The sequence below is a fragment of the Accipiter gentilis genome, chromosome 10 (genome assembly GCF_929443795.1).
Source record: "Accipiter gentilis chromosome 10, bAccGen1.1, whole genome shotgun sequence".
Lineage (NCBI taxonomy): Eukaryota > Metazoa > Chordata > Aves > Accipitriformes > Accipitridae > Astur > Astur gentilis.
The window spans coordinates 33,505,784-33,515,023 of record NC_064889.1 but is presented as its reverse complement, the minus strand read 5'-3'; positions in this window follow the sequence as shown (position 1 = coordinate 33,515,023).

The following is a 9,240-nucleotide window of genomic DNA, read 5'->3' as shown; positions in this document are numbered from 1 at the left end:
GTCCTGCGAGGGAGCCGTTTTGGAGAGAAAACCGGCCTTTTTCACAGCAAGGAGCAGGCTGCGGGAAGGAAGGGGCAGTGCACGGCTGCGCGGCTGCCTGCCTGCGCCTGCCTGTTTGTCTGCCTGCCTGCCCAAACTGCTATTGCGGAGCTGCTCGGCACCCTCCTCTGTGCTGGGGTGGGGGGACGCAGAGCCCAGGGGCATCTGCCGGGGACCAGGCCACCCCAAATCTGTGCCTAGCAGCTGTGGCACCCGGCCCTGACCCCCCCAGAGTTCCTCTTCTCTTCCAGGCTGTTTTCAGGAATTTCGTAAGAATTTCTTCCCTTTTGCATCGCTGCCTCCTAACTAATCACCCAGACAGAGCACAGGCACTTGGAAAGCTTTGGGGATGCCCATGCACAGACCAGGACCTCCTGGGCCCCGCTTCTTTATGGGGGAAGGCTAAAAACACATCACTTCTTGCTGGGGTGCTGGATTTCTTCTTAATTTGTTGTTTCTCCTAACCAAAAACCTGATCAGCTCAACTGATCCACCAAAACCTTGATGAACACTGACATCTAGCAAATCCATAGACAAGGCTGGTTTGCTGTACCCATTGCTGGGGTACCCCAGCCCCAAACTGGGACAGGCTCAGCGCCTCCAGTAACAGCACATCACTGCAGCAACTCGCGGGGAAGCAAACTTCGCACCCAAGTTGTGTCAAGCCCCAGGGGACTGTCATCATACCCTAGAAAAAATTAATAAAGATTAATTTAAAAAAAAAAAAAAAATCACACCTGCTGCAAAAGGGGCAGAGCCGAGGGTGCATTAAGGACCTGCTGAGGTTTCATTTCTTCTGTAAGAGCTTGTATTATGAAAGATCTTTCCAGAGCTGGGACACTAACGAATTACAGCAGCATCCGAAGCCCAGCAAGCTGCAGGGCTGGCTGCAACCAGCCAGGTCAGTGATTCATTCTGATACACAGCATGGCTTTCATCACCTGCTTGTTAGTGAGGGAAGCCCGCGGCCAGGAGAGCACCCATGGGTGCTGCCGGGCCACAGGCAGGTGGGTGTCAGACCCAAAGGGTGCATTGGGTAGGGCTTCTGGGTCCGCTCCTGAACGATGCCTTCGTTACCTTCATCACACCTCGGATGTGGCTGCGAGGGATGGTGGCAGCACGGTGACAAAGCTCTGCTCCGAGGGTGCCAAGCTGCCATTTGGCAGGGCCAAAGGTGAGCGGTGGTGGAGCTGCCACTGCACAAATGCAGAACGGGGCAGAACTGGTTATGTGGTGGTGGCCGAGGAGGAAGAAGAGGAGGAGGAGGAGGTGGGGATCAGCCTCACATCCAAGCCCAACATGAGCCATCAGGATCCCACTGCAGCCAGTGGCAAGCGTGCTGGTGTGCATGGGCAGAGGCTGGCATGTGGCATCGCTCAGTCCCAGGCTGCCGCTGGCACCAGAGACCACCTGGGAGAAGAGAAGAAATAGTGGGTTGAAAACCACGTGGGAGAGGCTGAGTTTTTGGCTTCTGGAGAAAAGTGTCAAACCCACAAGAGCCTCTTCCTTCAAGCTGCAGCAAAGGTGGGAGTCACGATGCTCGCAGGAGAGCAGCAGCCATAAGGAGAGCCTGCAAAGCCGTAAGGAGGGCCAGCAGATTCAGGGTTGTAGCCCTAAATCTGCTTCCTTGCAGAGCTCCATTTTCAAAAGAAACTTTTAAACCCCAATTTGCATCTGATTTTCCATCACATGTAGGCCAAGCCATGCAATCCCATTGACCCCACTAAAATTTTAGGGATAAAAGCAAATGCTGACTTGCCCCTTTGCACCATGGCCCCAAACACCTCCAATTTCGCGGGGAAAGCATGTTACAGACTCAGAAATCCTTTGGCACGCAGCAGGTTGGCTGGAGGGGATCAGTGTAATCCCCAGAGCAGCGAGTTCTTGCCAGTGGCTGCTGACCCCTGCGACCATCCCTCTCCCCAGGCAGCACGGGGGTCTCGCAAGCAGACCCCGCTGCCTCCGCAGGCAGCTGCCAGCCCCGAGGGAGCCCTGGGAATCAGGTCCCCGCCACTGCCCTTGTCTGACCTCCAGTCCCTCTGCCCCCAGGACCAAGCCCAGCCCCAGCTAGAACTTGGGAAGGCCAAATCTGGCCCCCAGCAGGGTCCTCCCATGTCACTGCTCCTAAACAAGGGGAAAATGACCATTTTAGCGTGGCACAAGGGCACATACGCCAGGCTGGCGGGACCCAACGGCCACAAGTGATCCCCACTGATCCCCCCCCACAGATCCCCCAGCCCATAGGGCAGAGCCTGCTGCAGCCCCCATAGGGGCCATTTCCAGCCCCAATGCAGGAGCTGTTTACAAACACTTGCAGCATTTGCACCCCAGGGCTGGGGGCAGAGTCCCCTTGGCAGCCCTCCATCCATATGGCCACCTGCACTGCAGACCCTCCTCCTCCTCCTCCTCCTCCCCCAGGGGAGGAAGGAGCAGGCTGCAGGGGCCGGCAATGGGGTACCATCAGCTCCCCTAGGCCACTGCAGCCAGACACCCCAAAAGTGCCATCCCCGCCTTCCCCTGGCATCACTAGGGCTGCAGAGATTTCCTTTTTTAATACCTGGGTTTGGGTGGGATTTCCCCTCCCTCTTTCAGCCAAGCATATTTGGGTAATTAATTGAATGAGGGATTAATTACCACCATCTCTTCCCCAGCAGGGAGAGTTTAAGCACCATCCTCTTTTTTGGGAGGGTCTGGCGGATCCACAGGATCCTCAAGGAAGAGAAATTCACAGGGTTTAACACCTCACCCCAACCCTCTCCCTGAGCCCGACAGCCGAGTGAGGAGCTCCATCTGCAGGCAAAGCCCTGTCTCCATCACCCCCGAAAGCAGCTCTGTCCCCCCAAATTCAGGCCCTGGCACAAGGGTGCTTGGCACATCCCAGGCTCTGCGGTCGAGCAGCTCTCACAGCTGCTGCCAAGGCGGGAGCTGAGCCCTGGTCCCCACGCACCCACCCACCCACCCACACTGGGGCTGCCCCAAAGTCAGCCAGGGCACCCCAAACCCTCCATCCCTGGGGCTGTGGGATGAGGAAAGACTGAAGGGCGAGTTCGGGAGCCTTAGGGTAGGCACCAGAGGGAGTCACAGCTCCGTGCAACAGTTGCTCTCGCTGTCGTTTTGCCAAAAGCGTGGGATGCTCAGCCGTGGGCTGGTGGGCTCCCAAAAGGCGAGACCCAGCCTGATCCATGTGCCAGGGCAAGGAGCTCTCAGCGGGTGCTGGGGGCTGCACAGCCACCGAGCTCTGGCTCGTGGGGTGCAAAGTCCCCTCCAAAGGACCAAGGCCTTGGGTGCAGCCACAGCCTCTCTCCAAGCTCCGGCCGTGCCGGGCTGAGATGGGGCTGGCAGGGGTGGCGAGATGCCAGATCCGTCTGGGGCTGTTTGGTAGCCCACGTGCTCCCAGCCCTGCAAGGACGTGGCAAGGCTATGCCTTTAATCTTAAATAAATAGCCTCCTGGGGACGTCTCGCCGTTTGCAGGGCACAAACAGCCACTTTGGGCAATGGAAAACTTCCCGCTCGTGCTCAGCAGCTCTGGGAAGAAACTGGATCCCAGCGCTGGGTAATCTGGCCAATCTGTTTGTACCAGCCGACGCGGCACAGACCGGATGGCGGCGAGACGGGGCAGGCAAAGCCACGCTGCCCTGGCACGGGTCATGCTCGGGCTGCCAGCGAGGCACCGCGGACGGAGGCCGATGGTCTTATCCAGGCTCTGTGTTGGTCCAATGCTGCCTCGTGCTGCCCGGGCACCTCGGGAGGGAAGCGGCTGAATGGCAGAGCCCCACAAAGGGCATTGCCCAGCCAGAAAGGAGGTGCAAGCCCCACACCCCCGGTCTCATTCACACCATCCTTTGCATTGCTGCCATATTTTTCTCATCCCTGTTTGACCCTCAGACGGGTGGTGGGAGGGTCATACGTGGGGAATTGCTCTGCTAAACCTCAATGATGTTCACCCCGGGGTGAGAAGAGCCGGGATTTACCTGCCAGCAGCAGCCAGTTATGGAGACATCAGTTTAGCTCCTCGGTGCTGCAAGCTTTAGGGGCAACACGGCATGGCAGGACCTGAGCCCTCCCAGCTCCGGGGTTGGGATGATGGTCTTCCAGGTCCTGGCCAGGCCAGCGTGCTGCTCTGCTGCAGGGATGGACCAGGAGCATCCCCCACTTGCAGAGCAGGGACGGACCCACGGGACTGTCCACGCAGAGTGGGATGCTCTGCCCTGCGTGGGGTCAGACGCATGCCTGGTATCAGCTACGCCGTGGAGGAGAATGCAACCACTTTCCTTCTTCCCTTTTCAGTAGCCATCTGTAAATACAAGAAGCCCAAAGCTCTCGGATGAGCCCCAGGTGTAAGTCCCTGCCTTCCCAAGGCTGCAGGGCCGGGTGAGACGTGCAGGAGGTTTATTCAAAGCCAATTGCATGTGAAAACCAAACCCAGCACAAAGCCCAGCCCTGAGCCCTCGGACATCCCTGGCCAGGGCTCAAATTCACAGCACCAAAACCCATCCTTGTCCATAAGCACCCCAACTGCCCCCGGGGGCTTGCTGCGTATCCACCACTGGCCCTTTCAGCCACCACCGCCGGAATATCCTGATACCATACCCAGACCATGTTTTCAGTTTTATATATCAGCAGTGAATAAAGCAGTTGTCATCCACCCCCTGCTCCAGCACGGCTTAATTTCCAAAGCCTGGCTGGAGGTGTCAACTAATCACAGACTTCCTCCACTTAGCAGCTCAGGGCGAAGGTAATCACTGGTTTGGGTGCCTCCGCTCTTGCCCCGACCGAAACTGCTTGCCCCCACCCCTCGGTCCCTGGCGTCACCGCCTGGCCAGGTGTTACCCAACGCAGGCGCGCGGTGGAGATGCCACTGGCTCTGTTCTGCTCTGCTTCCAAAATGCCGAGCCTGCCTCCAAGGGATGGCCGAGCCCTCTCTCCCACCAGCCTGGCAGCTCTTTTGTGACCCCAGAGGGCTGGGGGGTCCCGTCCTGGCAATGATGGGTCCCGAGGAGGGAACCACCATCAGTCCAGCACCGGTCATTAGCCAGCAATCGGAAAGATGTTCCTGGGCACAATGCTGCACCTCCAGTCCTCAAAAATTAAACACATTTTTCCTTGTAACTGCAGCACTGCCCAACCCCAGCCCTCCCCCTCCCCCCCCCCCCCCAGCTCCCAGGTGCCCTCCTGGTCCCCAAGCCAGAGCCGCTGGGGCTGTCCATGCACGTGTCCCCATGGGCAGGCACCCAACCCAGCGGCTCCCAGGCAGCCGCCCACACGAAACTTTTACCGCTCGGTGCAGGCAGGGTAACTCCAGGCTCCATCCTCTGCCCTCTCTAGGAAAGAAGGATGTTTCCAACCTCCTCAGCACGTGGAGGGAGGATAAGGACCCCAGCGAGGTTGTGCCAAGGATGGCACTACCCAGCACTTGCCACCTCAGGCTGATCCGCAGCCGAGCAAGGACCATTTGCCGGGATGGCTCAGCGCCGCTATCCACAGCTGCTTTTGGGGGGCAGGTCTCCCTGCCAGCTCCCACTGCTGGCTTCGTGGGCCAGAAGGGAAAGGAGCTGGGAGGGAGGGGAGGGCTTGGGGCCAAGACCCTCTTGCCTTCTCCCCCAGCAGCATTTGGACACGCTCTGGCGGGGCCATTGTGTTTGCGCAGTTTAAGAAACCAGAGCGAAGACAGATGCAGACCAGTACCTGTGTTTTGACTCCGTCGCTGCTCTTTGTGGGATCGGGAGATGTTGAATTCACGGAAACCAGGAATTCCTGCAAGACAGAAAGCTCCCTGCTCATTAAGAAGCCCATGCACAGCTTCAATCAGCAAGAAGAGGGGTTGCAGGATGCTGCCCCTGCACCTGGGATGGGCACTGCCCTCCGCCGGGCAGAGGACCGTGCTCTGCCCTGGCATCGGCTCTGTCCTGGCACGGCGGGTTGGTGCCACCCTGGGTGCAAATAACAATTGGATGCCACACTCCCCGCGCAGGTGCCCAATCCCACACCGCTCTGGCTGGAGGGGAGGCGAGGGCAGCCGGGACCATGACGTAACCCGCCGTGCCCAGGAGGCAGCGCCTGGAAGGGAGTGAGCTGCTCGGCCAGGATGGGAAGCCAATGCGCTGCGTCACTCCTTCAGGCTGGAAATTTGGTTGGGAGCCAAAGGGCTGCCCAAATCCAGCCGGACTCCAAGAACGCAGCCCCATCTCCCCAGGTCTCGCATCGCCGTAACCTACTTCCCCGCTTTCAGTTGCTGCAGGGAGGCAATGGTTGAGCAGAGGGGCTGGGCAGAGGTTCTGCTGGCCCAGCTCCATCAGACACAGACAGGCTCCATCTCCCTGCCAGGCTTGGGGACACATCCAGCCAATACCCAGCGTGTCAACCCTGCCCAATTACACATGGAGCAGCCCCCAGCCCTGGGCAAGGGGGACTGACTTTCTGGGGCTCAACTGTCCCAAGCCCACTTTCCCCGGTGAAGATCCTATCCTTCCCGGTGGGTACGGGCAGCTCACCCGAGCCGTGCCAAACTTGCCTCCCACAGGTGCCACTGCACCAAGGGCAGCTTTTGTTTCTTCTTCAAGGCGAGCACCCAGATGCACCCTGCCAGCCAGAGGGATAACTCACACACCGCCCGGCAGCTATTTCATCAGCACGGCTGGACCCATAAAACCAGTTAGCTCGGAAAAACAAGGACTCTTCTAATGATACCTTTGCAGCAGTGGTGCTCCGGATCCCAGTCCACCAAGGGACTATCTGGAGGAGCCTGGAGGAGGTTGCGGGTAAGCTCTGGCTGGCACACGGCTGCATCCCCAGCCCTGCCTGCAGCAGCAGGTGAAGAAACCGTCCTCCATTGCCACTGCCCAAAAATTGGCATTTTGCAGCCTCCTAGGAAAATACAAACACCAGGAAATCTGCTAATCCTGCAACCGGTTTTGCCACAAAAGCAAAGTCTCCCCAGCCTTGTTCCTCCAGCCTTCCCCCTCCCACCATGAGCCGTTGCAGGCAAATCCAAGGTGCTTCTCCTTAATCCCAGCCCGGGGAAGCAGGAGCCACCCTGACCCAAGCAACCTCACCGGTGCATTTTATTACCGACTTCGGTGAGGCCCCGCTGGGATCAGGGTCAGCGGCAGCCAGAGCTCGCTGGTGAGAGGGCAAAGTGGGGCAAAGCAAAAGAGGGAGGAGGCCCATGAAAAAAAAAAAAAGGGCTTAGAATAGAAACCAGGTTAGGGTTAAACTGTGGGTGGTAGGAGCTGTCGCGGCAGGTAGAGCTGGCTGCCACTGCCAGCCCAGGAGACCTGGGGGCCTCTGAGCCATCTTCAGCATCCTCACCAAGTTTGCGGGGTTGCCAGTCCTCCAATTTTGGGAGTCGCTGGGCTGGAGGCCCCAGGAGGAGAGGGGCCACAGGGATGAGCCTGGGTGCAAAGAGAACAAGAACTCAGCCCTAAAGCCATCCCTTCATCCTGCAAAGGTGCTTTTGGTCCCTCAGATGGCCTGGGCTCAGGACTGCCCCTCTGGAAGGTCCTTGCTGCCCCAGGAGAGCTGCACCCAGGGCAGTGAGATGGATACTCAGTGGAAATAGAGACTCAGACAGCAGTTCTGCAGAAAAAGTAGGTTTTGTTTTTCCTTTCTTCCTGAATGGGAAAAGAACAATCAACAATGAGCCAAGTTCAGCGCAAGGTGAGATAAGACCAACCTCCTGCGGCGCTTACGGTGGCAGGACGAGCGTCACTGGGCACTTAGCACAGCCCAGAGGGTTCCCCCAAAGTGCACAGAGGGATCATGAGGTGCCGCTGGCACCGCCCCAGCACCCACCAGCCTGGGGAGCCCACAAGCAGCTGCATCCGCCGGCAAACGCAGGAGCCGTCCCATGGTCACATCCCCAGCTGGGCCACAGCCAGCTGAAGCCAGGCAGAGAGCTGATAGCGGGATTTATGGAGTGAGACCGGAGGCGGTTCTGGGAATAGCCCCACTGCCTGGCACAAGCCTGCTTCCCGAGCAGGATGTCACCTTCTGGCAGGTGGCATAGGTGATGCCCCCGGAAAACAGGGCGATTTGCTGCGAGAGAGGTGACTAAGACTCTTGTTTTGTTGGAGAAAGGGGTGAAACAAGTCTCCTTGGAGCTGATGGAAAGTCCCCATGGAGCCTCCCAGGTTCAGCCTGCACGTGGACCGATGGTTTTCCCCAGCCCACAGCCCACTAGTCACCCAGGATTTCACTCCATTTGCTCCAGACTGGGAGAAAACCTGCTGTCAACCATGGCAGAAATATCCTATAACCTCTGTTTTCCCCAAACGGCAGGTGTCCCTTTCCCATAGTGAAAAGTCCTGTGGTCAACAAAATTACCTTTCCAGAAGACAAGTCCACAGCTATATCGTGAGTGGGTTCCCGTGCCCATCCTCTGCCCCACTGAAGCACCAGGCATATTGCCTTCAGTCCCTTGGGAAGGCTCTGCCAGTGGTGGAGCTGGCGGGGACCTGGCGTGGGAAGGACATCTAAGGAGACATGGCAAGTGCTGCCAGCTCCCCCTCCTTCTTTACATACCAAATAATTTTGGGGAAGAAACAGTGCAAAAAGGTGCTTTTATTTTTAGCCTTTGGGCCCAACACGGCCTTATCCTGCCGTCAGGGCTGGGACAGCCCTTGGAATCATCTGCCCTTGGGGTGGCGAGAAAGGGAGCTTACGGTCCCCTTCAAGAAAGGAAGGCAGCCATCCCATGTCCATGGGATGCCTGAGGGCTGGGGACCTGCTTATCCCCACCGACACTGAAAGCCACCCAGTAGGCACTCACAGCACCCGGTCCCTCCATCTCGGGCAGGGTTGAACCAGCCCCAGCTCAAGGACACTGTCCCCGGCCGCAGGGCTGGTCCTCCCCAGGGAAAGGCGGTTTGAGCACGTGGCATTCCTGCCCGGCGGAGCTGAGCGCAGCCCCGGGCCGGGTGAGTAACGCCTTCGGCCGGCTGCCTCAAATACCGGGGGTTGATCTATCACCCTGTGCCGGCGGGTGAGGAGGCGTGCTGGTCCGCTGGCACCAGGGCCCCTCTCAGCACCTCCAAAATGCCTCCTGGAGAGGGTCAGGGAGCCTCTCCCCCGCTCCTGCGAATGGGGCTGACCCAGCTCAGCACCACGTCCCAGCGTCATCCAGGCTCTCCTTGCTCTTCTGTGCCCTCTCCCACCCACTCACTCCAAGCAAGTGGTCGCCCTGCCCTCCTCCTGCCGTAGCC